The sequence below is a fragment of the Balaenoptera borealis genome (genome assembly GCF_965194805.1).
Source record: "Balaenoptera borealis genome assembly, chromosome: 1".
Taxonomy (NCBI): Eukaryota; Metazoa; Chordata; class Mammalia; order Artiodactyla; family Balaenopteridae; genus Balaenoptera; species Balaenoptera borealis.
In genome coordinates, this window is record NC_138860.1 from 31,581,909 (window position 1) to 31,596,063 (window position 14,155).

Sequence of the window (14,155 nt, forward strand, 5' to 3'; positions counted from 1 at the left end):
CTCCTATGGAGTCACTGCTTTGTGTTTGGTTCCAGTGCATGTGAAACCTTGTTTGTGCCCTCCCAAGAGTGAAGTCTCTGTTTCTCCCAGTCCTCTGGAGCTCCTGCACTCTAGGCCAGCTGGTCTTCATAGCCAAATGCTCTGTTGGCTTCTCTTCTTGATGCCAGACCCTCAGGCTGGGGAGCCTAACATGGAGCTCAGAACTCTCACTTCTGTGGGAGAACATCTGTGACATAATTACTTTTAAGGTTGCATGTATAGGATTTCATTATATCGCAAAAACGCCCCTCCTACCGTCTTGTTGTGGCTTCTTCTTTGTCTTTGGATGTAGAATATCTATTCTGGTAGGTTCCAGTCTTCTTCACTGATGATCGTTCTGCAGATAGTTGTGATTTTGGTGTTTTCATGACAGGAGGAGAGCTCAAGTCCTTCTACTCTGCCATCTTGTCTGGAATTGAGGGGATGTTTTTAGTTTGGATGCTTCCAGCCTCTTTTCTTAGTGTGTGTTGCCTGTTATCCCCTTGATATGGAGTGTGCAGGTGCGGCAGCCTGTGTGCACTCCCGGGACAGGGAGGGCAGCAATCAGTGCCCACTCACGCATCTCACAGTGGCATTGGTGGCTCGCATATCCCCAGGATAGCGGAGGCAGTGATTGGCACCTGCTCCTGGGTCTCGTACTGGCAGCAGCAGCCTGCACAGTCCCGGGATGGCAGGGGCAGTGCTTGGCACTTGCTCATGGTCTGTTAATGGTGGCAGTGGCCCATGTCCACCTCTGGAGCCCAGTATGGTGGCAACGGCTCACGCCCACCCCCAGAGCTCATGTAGGTGGTGTCCTATTGCCTGAGAGCATGCACAGGTAAAGAAGCTTTAATGGTGGCTCCACCCCTCTCCTCGTGCACCCCGCCCCCACCAATGATGGCACCTTGCCCGTCTGGCAGGCCCAGGCTTCTTCCAAGTATGCCCTCAGTTGCAACACTCCAGCCTCTTCAGGCTGTCTCCACACAGCCAACCCTGGTCCTTTCCCTTGGTCTGACCTCCGAAGCCAGCACCCAGCTGCTGCCCACACCGGCGGATAAATGTCTCAGGCTGGGGAGCGCATGGCGGCAGTACTGACTGTCTGTGCACATCACCCTCCACTTGCCTACTGCAAACCAGGGGCTGCACTCTCCTCCGAGGCTCCAATGCTCCCCCTCTGTCCAGGCTGATCGTCCTGCTGGTGCAGGAATATTTCCTCATTCACAGCTCCCTCCCTGGGGCACAAGTCCCAGGGAGGGACTTGTCCTACCTGGCTATGTGGAGGTTTTCTTGCCCTTTCGGAAATCTGAGGTCTTCTGCCAGCATTTAATAGATGTTCTTTATGAATTGTTCTACTTGTAGATGTATTTTTGATGTATTTGTGGGAGGAGGTGGGCTCCACGTCCTACTCCTCCGCCATTTTGATTGCTCCCTGCCTTCTTTGAGAATAATAAATACACATCTCTCTCCACAATTTCTTTTGTTCTCTGTGTACATGTGTTAGTTTCTTGACTAAATTTGACCTTGTATTTCATAATTTAGGCTTCCATGTGGCATTGTTCAACCTATTAAATGACATTGAGATATGATTAGATTGACACTGAGATTTGATTAGATTGTCTTTAAAACGGTCAATTCTCATTTCTTTCTTAACCTTAGTAGTAATATAGTGAGATATCACTCAAAAATGTCACAGACACACTAGCCCATCATTCCTTAGTGGTGTGTGTGCTTCCCACTGGATGGTCAAGAGTGGCAGTAAAACCAGTTTAAGCAATGAGAGCACAATGGTATTCAGCCGTAAGGCATCAGAATAAGCACAAAACTCTGAAACTATTACTGTGATCACCCAAGTCTGCAAGGTTGCTAAGAGGTACTTCCTGGATCCGAACCAGATTTGCTTGACTTGCCATATTTTCCTTCTTCCTTTCTATAAGCACAGCTTTCAGCTTTTGAGCATCTATTATGTACAGGTGCCGGGCTTCACAAACTTCCCCATAGCCCTGTGAATATTCTATTTCCCTTTGTAGTATAATGATTCGGACATGGCCTCTAAAACTAGAAACCCAGGGTTCTAGTCCTGTCCACCAGTAGTGTAGCCTTGGGTAAATCACTTCGTGTTTGTACATTAGTATTCTCATCTTTAAAATGGAGATAGAAAGCATTGTCAAAGCAAAAATTGCACTGGACAAACTCAACAGGCAAGGAAGACATTTTTCAAGGCTATTGCAGTAGGGGAGAGAAACCAGAAAGCAATCTGAACTCAACTTCACTGAAACAAAGGATGGGAGAATTTTTTTGAGACATGGGTGGGGGAGATCATAGGCCATCTGTGTTTTCCAATTGGGCTTACTCAAAGAGAAAGTAATCTTTCCGGTATCTTTGTGACAGGAGGTAATTTTACAACTTGGAGCAAGGTACCCACTGAGGTTAGTCTCCTCTCCTCCTACAGATACTGGGATTTAGGGGTGCTATCCTTCATGATGATTTCATTTCAAGGGGATGGCTCCCAGCTCCTTGAAAAAGAGTCCTAGGTTGTAAAACAGGCAAGAGGTGTTTTAAAAATGTACCTCAGAGGAGCAGAAAAAGAATTTCAATTACAAATTTTCTAAAGTAAATGCTTTAAGAAAAGGGAGGTCAGGGGCCAAGAGTCAGGAAAAAGCCTGTCTACAGTTTATTCAAGCTGAGGAGAATGTTATGGCCATCTTGGTCATCACCTACATCCCTTTAGGTTGTTACAATCATTAACTAAGTAAAACCAAATGAGTAAAATGTAAAGTACTAAAAACAATGCCATAAATGCTCAAAGAGTATTAGTTATTATTCACAATAGGTAGAACATCCGTGATTTAGAGAATAGGATTTGGAGTCAAACAGACCTGCCCATAAATTCCTACTTAATGAGGGCATGGGCAAGTTACTTAACCTTTTAAACCTCACTTTTACCATATATTGTATGAGGTTGAAAACGTGTATCTAATAGGGCTATTGTGAGGATTAATGAGGTTGAGTATTATAAGCCTTGCATATAGTCAGTTCTCAATAAATGATAGCTAATATAGTTCTCTTAGGTCCCTGTTCTGCATCAAAAACTGCTGTCTTAAACAGCACAGCATAACACACAGTGTTCAGAGAGAACCCAAGAGGTAACTGGCCACATTTATCATCACTGACTGTCACCCATCCCTACCTTAGGAATGCCAGGTGTGCAGTTGCTTATCCTTTCCCACTATTTTTCTCAGGTTGAACAGAGCATATGCTTGTGTATCAAAAAGTAAACTAGGGTGATGGAGGTGGGACACCAAGTGGTTAATGATTATTTGATAATGGAAACTAATTAGATTTTTCTAAGACACAAAACTGGAATATTATCATATCCATGAGGAATGTTTCCACATAGATTTTTAACAGTAAAGAAAAAGACATTCAATCTCAGTTAATAGTCTACCTTCCATCTCCTTTTTTCTCTATATAATTTTAAAATTTACAGATAGAGAATCTAAAACTGTCCACACATCACTGAGTCAGCTAATACCTTGTTCTTATTTTGAAATTGGGTAAATGGTCTTGGAATCCATCCTGCCAGTACGCTGTGCAATTTTGCATTGCTCTGCACCAGTCAGAGGTTTGTTTGCTGTCCAAATGATATGTATATGCTCAGAAGTGAGGCTAAAGCATTATATACAAGAGTATATTGAAACATTTTGAAAACAAATTGCAAACCTTGAAAATTAAGATAGTACGCTGTATTTTGAAATAACCATTTTTGTTTATTTAGAAATGGAATGTTATTGTGTCTTTGTTCTCCTATTTACTCAGCTCTGTGCCTCACCCCTGGCATGTGCACTGAACCAATGAGAAATAAAATAGCAAACCTGCTTATCACAGTAGAATGAGGACTTCCAAGCAGCTGCTGTAGTGTTACAGAGGAGGATAGATAAGTGTAAATTGTTTATTGCTACTGATGCATGCAAAATAGAACTTCTTTGGTTCTGGAGCCCAGATTGAAATTTGAGAAAGAAAATAAGATGAGGCAATGCAGCTATTTGACAGCACTAATAAGGAGGTCTACCAACACTGCAAGTCTTCCTGTCAGCATTTCTAATTAAACTGTAAACATTAACTGAATTACCCTTCTGTCTAAATTTCCCATTTACAACATAAGAACCATATTATTTGCTTCTTCTCTATTCAAAGGAATGATCCAAAATTGCTTCTGAAGATAAAATATTGTGATCCGCTTTGGGGAAAAAACTATAATTTGATATGGTTGATCATGTTTCCTTGAGTATTTAGCCCTGATGATTGTATCGTGGAATCTATTATATTGGACAAGGAAATAAAAACATTCCACTGTGTTCTTCTAGGGAAATCTAGAACTTTACACAAAAATTTAAGATCGATCCTTTGACCAAACTGATGGGTTGTTTCAGTGCAACGGCCAGTTTAGCTAATGCATTTTAGTGGGTTGAATGGTGACCCCTCAAAAATATGTCCACACCCTAACTTCCAGAACCTGTGAATGTCAACTTACTTGGGAAAAAAAAGGCCTTTGCAGATGTGCTGAAGTGAAAGATCTTGAGATTAGATCACCCTGGTTTATCTAGGTGGGCCATAAATCCAATGATGAGTGTCCTCGTAAGAGACAAGAAAGGAGAAGAAATAGAGGAGAAGGCCAAGTGAAGATGGGGGCAGAGACTGGAGTGATGCCACTACAAGGAATGCCTGGAGCCACCAGAAGCTGTAAGAAGCAAAGAAGGATTTTCCCCAAGGCCCTTCAGAGGGAACACGGCCATACCAACACCCTGATTTTGTGCCTATGGCCTCCAGAAATGTAAGAATAAATTCCTGTTTATTTAAGCCACCAAGATTGTGGTAATTTCGATGGCAGCTCTAGGAAAGTATACAAGCATATTTTCTTGACTAGAGAGACCGCATCCCTGGAATGAGCAAGTCATTGGATTATTTTGTTTTGTTTAGATACAGCTTGTGAGACAACTAGTAGATGAACTATTATAAAACACAACCCACTTAACTATAAAAATATGCCATATTTATATAACTCTATATCAAGTGAGCAAATCAAGTATTCATTCCTTTTAATTGAGTCAGACTGGTCACTTGGCATATGAGAGATGGAATCAGCATTGACTGAGCACCAGATAAAAAAAAAAACCTCAAAAATAGATTTAGTAATTTGGTAAGAGTCTCACGGATAAGAAGAAATGTGACTTCCACTTTCACCTCCAATATACAAAGAGCTTGTGATTCATCACTCCCATCCCTACAATAAGAAAAGCCTGGACAAACTGAAAATCAATGACCTATCTTAGACCCATCAGAGAACTGAGGTCATAGGTCTACCTGCCACCCTGAAACCTATAGAGATAGATTCATCCAGGGACATACCGCATGAGAGCAGGAAGGGGTGGGCAGAATTGCTTATAGGGAACAGAAGATGCTAGATATTGTCAATTAGTAGGAACTCTTAAATAGTAACAATGATGAATTGCTGGAGACTGAGGGCAGAGTAGCATGAGACTGAGAGACTCATAGTCATAGTAAGGCCCTCATACACTGTGGGCTTTCCCTTTAGAAAGCACACCAGGTTCTCAGGGTTAGGTTCTGAGAAAAATCTCCTCAGAGCCTTGGCAGGGGGAATGGAAGGGTAACTGTCCCAGTCTCTTCTCCCCAACAAAGGCCTTCTCTCCAGGGAAAAGCAATTTTTCAGAGGCAATTCTGGAACTTTATCATAGCTAGGATAAGGGAATTCTGCCCCACTCCAGCACTATCTACCCTGAGGAAAAAAGAAAAACCATAGTCATCAAGGGGCAGCCCTTCAAGGAAATAGATTAGAGAAGGGAGCAGGGAAAGTGGGAAAAAAACCAGAGAAGGGAACAGGGAAAGTGGGAAAAAAAACCACAAATCTATATCCCTTGAGGAGGGTGGGACAGAAACACACATGAAGGCCACAGCCCCACTAAATGACTGAGAAGTAATCAGAAAATTATACAATGTTCCTATCTGCTATTCCCTACCACCACACCAATAAGCCTCCAGTATAATAACACTGTATTACAGTTTGAAGACCAGTAAGGCACAGATCTTCTTGAAACTAGTACCAAGAGTAGCCCTCAAATCAAGAGAGAAGACAAAAAACAAAAGCAAAAACAAACAAACAAAATGGACCCTAGAGGAATTGGAAGCCTCTGATCCTATAGCAGCAACTAACATTAAACACAGCTGAACTCCTAGGCATATTAATAGAAATTCTCACATTAAAGCCTAATTTACCTTAGTCTCTATTACCTGATACAACATTTCTGGCTTTCAACAAAAAATTTCAACAAAACTTACAAGTCATGCAAAAAGGCAAGAAAAAAATGCAGTAATCATCAGGACAGACAAAGTAATCATCAGAACCAGACTAAGACATAACACAGATACTGGAATTATCAGACAGAGAATTTAGCATAGCAGTAATTAAAATATAAAGGACCCTAATAGGAAAATAGAGACAACATAAAAGAAGGTGAAGTAGGATTTTTTTTAAAGGAAAATGAACAAAAACCTAACATATTAAACTGTAGAAAACTAAAGACAAAGAGAAAATCTTGACAGAAGACAGACAAGGATAAAAATCATCTGTAGGAAAATGCACAAGGATCAGAGCCGACTTCTCATCAGAAACTATGCAATCAAGAAGAGAATGGAGTGAACTCCTTGAAATATTGAAAGAAAATCTGCCTTCCTAGAATTCTGTGTTTACCTAACTTGTCCTTGAAAGGTGACATAGAAATAAAGCCTTTCTCAGACAAATAAAAACTGAAAGAGCTCACCACCAACAGACTTTCCCTGCAAGAAATTCTTCAGGCAGAAGTAAAATGACATAAGTCAGAAACTTGCATGTACACAATGAAAGAGTGAGCATCAGAGAAGAAATAAATGAAGGTAAAACAAAATCTTTTATTTTCTTATTCTTAACTGATCTAAAATACAACTTTTTCAAGCAATAATAATAATAACATTAGGGAATTAGAGCACATGGATAAATGATCTAAATGATAGCAATGTCATCAGGGATGAGAGGAATTAGGAATTCTCTGTTATAAGGTACCTGCACTTCTGATGAAGTAGTGTAGTGTTATTTGAAAGTGGATTTAATTTATTTTAAGATATATATTGCTTATCCCAGGGCAACTTTTAAATAGTTTTTAGATTATTTAAATAGAAATTTTTTAATTAAAAAATAAGCATAAAAAGGGGAGATAAAATAGAATGATATAAAACACTCAGTAAGAGAAAGCAGTAAAAGAGGTGAAAAGAAAAAAGAACACATGCAGTGGGTAGAAAACAGGTACAAAGATGGTAGATTTTAATCCAAATATATAAATAATCACTTTAAATGTGAATAGTATAAAAGTACCAGGTAAAGACAGAGATCGTCAGATTGGATTAAAAAAAAAAAAATACCCAACAGTATGCTGTGTATAAAAAGCCCACTTTGAATATAAAGACTCAGATAAATGCTACATATATGGAAAAAGGAGATTCTAGTCCCAATCCTCTCCCTAAATTGAGGTGTATTACAAAGTCACTTAAACTTTCTGGACCTCATTTCCTTATCTGTATTTGTTTTCATGTTGTTATGAGTTTTCATGTAAAATTTTTGCTAAGGAGTTTAAACCGTCTTTGGTATGATATAGGCTCCAACTTTTCATCATTTTCTATATACCATGTTATCCTGTCCTGCCTTGTACCCTGTAAGTGATTTCTGCTATAGTCTTATGATGTAGGTCTGCCAAATTCCAGGTTAATAATTTTTAGATAAACATTTTTCTAGTGACCTTATAAATTAAATAATAAATTCAGACCCAGTTATGGACTGAACAAACAGCTTGACAAAATTGCATACTGGGTTTTAAAATTTTGTGAATTTGTTTATATGGGAGTTAGTATAGTACAAGCCACAGAACTCGGTTATTTTTTAACTTGAAGAGACAAGTAAAACATGGAGAATCAGGACACGTCAATGTCTTATTCTGATCTGACTTGATACTTATAACAGATTGGAAAGAAAGAAAATGCTTGTTTTTAAAAGGATGAAAGATCTAAGTGAAATTATCCCAAATATGTAATTGTCATTTATTTAATTAAATTAATTGAAATAAATTCAGTTGATGGTGATGGTAATCTACCAAAAATTTGAGGACACTAACATGAAAAGAATAGAGGTTGACTTTACTTAGTACTGTCAATCAGTATAAGATTAATCAATTAATCTATAATTTACAAGGCCATAATAACCTTCTGGGAAGCGCATTCATCTCAAAGCATGTGCTTTGGTTTGAAGTATCTCTATGAAATCAAGCCATAGTGGTCAATTTGTTAAAGTCTTGTACATTGGATTTTTTTAATTGTTCAAGTTAACATTAAGCTAATGGAATATAGTTTACTTCGTTAGCAACCAAGAAGAAGTGGTGAAAATCCTAACTCTGAAAATGAGAAGTTTTATTGGATGGTTTTTGCATCATATTTTGTCTTCTAAGCTGTAGCAGAACAACGAGCCTAGAAAGTATGGGGCAGATGAACATAATGAAACTTAAAATTTTAGATAAAATGAAAATGTAACATTAAAAGTCATGACTTTTCCTCAGCTCCCAAGAGATTGATTTAGAAGATCTTGCACTTTCTCTGAGAGCCTGGAGATGAAAAATGCAAAGCTTTTTGAAACGGTGGTTCTTTAAATTTAGAGGTATCTTAATCATGAATTATAAACATCGGAGAATGTTTCAATTCATGCTTCAGTGCTCATAAGCATGCAGGAGAGTGAAGGGGTCTTCTGAAATCTGGCGACTCTTTTAGTTTTATCTTACTCTATTTACCTATGTCCCATCTGAACTAGACTACAATGTTGTTTCCATTAAAATTCCTGCCTTTTGTATAAGCTGTGGAACCTGTTTATCTCCATGTGAGGATCTCATCTTTCAGTCTGGTGAAGACTTACCCATTCTTCAAGGCCAGCTGAAATGCCTTTTCTACTCACTAGAGCCTGAAATGACTTATTTCTTTCCAAGATTTTCATAGTTATTTCTATCACTCATATGGAAACTTTCATACTGTAGTTATCTGTGGGAATGTTTTACTTCCTTCATATGATTTTAGGCATCATAGTATCATGGTGCTTCCTGGAACATGATAAATATTCAAAGGATATTAATGAATAAACAAATGAGTTGAGCAGTCTCCATGTTTAGGAAATGATGATACAGTTACATGGTTGGCCCAGTAATTTCTGCTATCTTAACAGTCCTGTGATATCCTTTGGGCTATAGCCAAAAAAAACTGGAGCGAGCTTGTAAAAGTTTAATTCTGAAGATACCTGTAGACAAGTAATATAGAGTGCATCTGTCCAGTGGATTTAAAATTAAAGTGCTGTGTGACCCATTAATGTTTAAAATTTTATCTTTATGTAAGATTGCATAAAAGACTAATATCATAAAAATATATAAATACTATCTAGACAATGCTATCTGATTATTGGATAGATTCAAATTTTATACTGAGGGGTGGATGTAAATGGAGGGTATGCACAGAGTGAAATAATTTTGATTTTCTATGTTAGGTACTGTCATGCCATCTAGTTTTTGCATTTTGAGACAAAAATCTCAATAAATGTAGAAAATGGAAGATTGTGGGGGGAAAAGAGATCTTATTTCACAAAAAAAGGAAGCAAGGAAATGTAGGTTTGGTGATGTGAATCTCATATTTGACAGCTAAGACCTTTTTAGAAATAGTGTTTTTAAGTCTTTCATCTAGAATAGACCATCACCATCATTTCTCAAGTTAATGTCCTAATGCTAGTGAGGTTCCCTGAGAAGGGCATTCTCTTTGTAGCTCTCATTCCCTGGAATTTTACTGAGAGTAGGATTTAACAAGATTCGTTTACATTACTAGGCTGAAAGTTCCCATTAATATGTTGACTCTCAAGAGTGGCATCACCTCTCTTTGTCCTCTCCTGCCCTATGTCTTTCACTAATATGATATGGTAGAAACACTTTAATTATGTGCTGTAGCACTAGGTAACATTCTCTATTTTCCATTTTAAGGTATAGTTCTTAAATCCATTAAATCCATTGACTAGGTTCATTTCCTTTTGCTCTGCATGAGTGGAAAGAGGCACATTTATTGAGCTGGATTTCTCACCATCAGGGAGAAAGCAATAGTCAAGACTTCTGAGCTATGAAATGGAAAGGAATTTCCCTTTCGAACCCCTAGTTCAGCTTTTTAAAATTAACCACCACAACACGACATCAATAGGCACATACATATACATATACATACATATATATACATCTTTTTATTTCTCAATAACTGACCTGAACTTCCTCATGAGCCCTATTTCTATTCATTCATTTCCAGTTTCTTGAAATATGGCTTAATTTTTCCTATTACTTATAACCAAATCACTTTCTGTTTATCCTGTCACTTCCCAGTGACTTACTGTCATTTAGGTAAAGTTTCTTCCCAAGTCCCCTTACCTTCTCCTTTCCTTTTCTTGGACAGCATTCCAGTGCAGAGGGGTAGGTTAATATGACGTCGTGTTTTGCAAGAGGAGCCTTGGACCACTTGCTGATTTCAGGTCCTTATTTGCTCCTTGGGCTCTCACTGACCTTCACTGAGGTGTCTTGGCATACTCATGTCTTTGAGTCTTGCCCTCTGGCCTGGCTGTATCCAATGTTCAATTTTCCAGCATTGGTGCAGCCCATGGTCTGTTCTTGTCAATGTCAGAGACTCCCTTCCCCACCACCACCATCATCACTGTTGTCTGTAACTGGCTACCCTTATCTACAGGTCCCTCATTCCACACTGTAGAGAACCTCAGTAGGCAACATATTTCTTAATTCTCATCTGGCTTCCATGCCCAGCACTCAAGGGCCTCAGGAATTTTTGGATCTCTTCTACCTCTCACAGGTCCTTCTTGAGCAAACAGGGCCAGATTCCACTGTTTCTCTCCTGAGTCTACTCCACTTTGCTGCAGCCATTCCATGAGGCCGGCCCCTCCCATGGTGCTAGGAAGGAAGTGGCACATGTATCATTCTGCCTTTGGATCACCAAACCTATCTGGATTATTATAGACTGATAGGTTCTGTCCTTCTGTGGCAGTCAACCAGTACTTTCTGCTGAATGTTGCATTAAAAGAACTCAAAACATATAAATGAAAAAACAAAATCTTTGTATGTTTCTTAGACTAATCCAAAAGGATTAGCACGCCCAGGAAGCATACTTCCCCAGACCTCTTTTATAGGCTTTTCTCTGCTTGAGATAAAATAAAATTTCCTTTTATATCACTGGAGTTATGTATTTAGTTTTAGTTAAAATAAAATACATATAGTTCTTGTTAGATACCAAAACAGTCTGTGTGCAGCATTTCTGATGAGAGGATCAAACATCTGATGGAGTTCATCACCTCTTGCACAGGAGCCAGTCGGCATATTCTCCCCATTATGCCATCCTAGATGCTGATATTCTCAGATGAGACCCATTGATAGGATCAGCAAGAAACTGGAACATTGGCCATGAAAGATGGTAACTTGAAAGTCACAGAATCACAAAATTAGTTATGAATGTTAAGTAATGTGTAAATGCATTTCTAGAAGAGAAGTTAAGCTTTTGATCTATGAGTTTTAATTTAATTTCTTCCTCTTGGCCTTCTCTGCTAGGTTGGAGAGCAGAATAAAATATCCAAAAATGCAGTTTCATTCTTGGCATATTACAAATGATCAGCAATTGTTCCTTTCCAGGTGTTGAACCTGCCAGTGAGAGATCATCACAGAGCACGGTTCTTAATCCTCTTGGGACTTTCTCCTGATGTATTTGGTTAGGAACAGGAAAGCACATGTTGCCAAATGTTTCACCTTAAGTGTTTACATCTATGTGTATTCTGTTGCTAATGTTAATCCACAGAGGGATCCAATTTCTTTGGCTTTACAACAAGCACCCAGACTTTGAACTATTAACGTCATTAGATATTCATTCACAGCACCAACAGGGTAATCACTTTAGAGCAAAGTGCCCTTCAGATACTCAAACCCAGATAGTCATACCAAGTCTCTTATCTTTTTATTCTAGGCACTACCCAAATGCCATCTCATTTAATCTGCTACTTGGCTAGGGCTGCCATAACAAAGTATCACAGACTGGCTGGTTTAAACAATAGAAATTTATTATCTCACTGTTCTGGAGATGTGCGTCTGAGATCAAGGTAACAGCAAGGTTGGTTTCAGGTGAGGCCTCTCTCCTTAGCTTACAGATAGCCATCTTCTGCATATCTTCATATGGTCTTCCCTCTGTGTATCTATGTCCTAATTTTCTCTTCTTATAAGTACACCCGTCATATTGGATTAGGGCCCAATCTAATTTAACCTTATTTAACCTTAATTACATTTTAAAATACTCTGTGTCCAAATATAGTCACATTCTAGGATACTGGGAGTTAGGAATTCAACATAGGAATCAACTCAGCCCATAACATTCACTTAACTCTACAGTGTTACACTTTCACCTGACTTAACCCTCCTGCTTTACAGTTTGTACCTCATTGCTGGCTCTCCTTTCAACAGTTTACAGTATGCCTTCCAACATCCCTATTCAATGATAAAGGTGACAGAGGTATTCACTCCCATTTCTGGGTACACCGTTAGATGTCAGTCTGTCCCCAGAATGCCAAATGTTGCTGCCGGTTCTCTACTCAGTGACTGAGGAAATATGTGAATGGCACCTCCTCTTGGAACTAGAACCTCCAAAGCTATTGAGTACTCTTGGAATTCAGATCAGTGTAGACTTCTTCACCATAGAGACCCAAGGGTCCTTCTGTGTTTCTTTTGCTCTTTCTCTGAGGTCTGGCAACTTCTTTTCCTGTATTCTCCAACACTAAGTCACTCAGAATTGATTTACACTCCTCAGGGCCGGAAGCAGCAACATCTTCTGCGAGCTTGTTAGAAATGGAAACTATCAGGCCCCAATCCAGTTTTACTGAATCACAATCTGTATTTTAACAAGATTTAAACAATGTGATTCATATGCACATTAAAATTTGAGAACTGCTGGTCTTTCTGGCATCTCTGTCATTCAAGAGGAGAAAAACTGAAGAGTTTTATTTCAGTTACTAAGTCTTACTTATATATAGAAACTCCCTTATAGGTCTCTTTATTAGAGATTATTTTAGATTCCTGACCTTAATAGAAACTTGGTCTTTCCTGAAAGACACTGCTTTCTTTGCAGCCGTGTATAGCAGTGGCTGAACATGCACCACATATCCATGTGTTTGATGTGGGGCAGGAGAAAAGATAGGTTTTTAAACTTTATTGTCACTTTAAGACTCTGGAATATTTTCTAATTCTTTCAATAATTTTTCTAAACCCCCTAGATCATTGAATGTCCTCCAGGGCCTATCCTTGTGCTAGACCCACCTTGAAAACCTCCTGCTTCCTCTGTGAGCTTGTACCTGTACAGCTGAGTGCTGCTGGTGGAAGCCTCTCTGCCCAGAACACCATGCTTCCCAACCTCACCTGGACCCTTAGGGCCTCTTGTCAAACCTTTGTCAGCAGCCTCTCCCACTTCTCATAGCAGCACTTCCAATTCCTCACTTCTTCCTTCAAATTCTTAAATAATAACCACAATTGACTCAAAAGATTGCCATGCCCCAGGTTCATAGGAAAATTTGAGATATAAACATACCAATTTCCATACTTTGAGAGTACTTTCAATTTCTAGTCCCGACTTTCTTTCCATCTCAGAAAAAGGGTTTTGATTCATATCCTGCATGTAGTTTGTCCTGTACTTTGATTTTAATTCTATCCTATCTCTTCTAGGACCTTCCTTTTCTATAATTCTGTCTCATACATAGGTTCAATCTTTTCCATCCAAGTGTTTAGAGAAGGCTCTCAAGCTTCCAAACTAAACCAGGATCGTTTGTTTTAATCTTTCATGTTCCCTTTAGTTTCGGTCACAATATTTGCCACTCTAGTTATATATTTAATTTGGGATTATATGTACAGTATTTTTTCACTTGCTAGAGTCTGAGTGCCATACTGTTGTCTATGAAGCTTCATTTTTTTTTTAATATTAAAAAAAACTT

General features: G+C 38.9%; 1 protein-coding gene and 1 long non-coding RNA gene across 8 annotated transcripts in view; one reads left to right on the top strand and one right to left on the bottom strand.

Annotated features, from left to right (window-relative positions):
- The window catches only part of LOC309605658, a 438,958-nt gene extending 436,389 nt beyond the window's left edge, over positions 1-2,569 (bottom strand). The window contains exon 1 of the long non-coding RNA XR_014231483.1: positions 1,286-2,569. This is a non-coding gene — a long non-coding RNA (uncharacterized lncRNA). The remainder of the gene's footprint in view (positions 1-1,285) is intronic.
- RGS7 (regulator of G protein signaling 7) overlaps positions 1-14,155 on the top strand; it is a 600,338-nt gene that overhangs the window by 379,980 nt on the left and 206,203 nt on the right. The gene's annotated exons all lie outside the window — the stretch shown is intronic.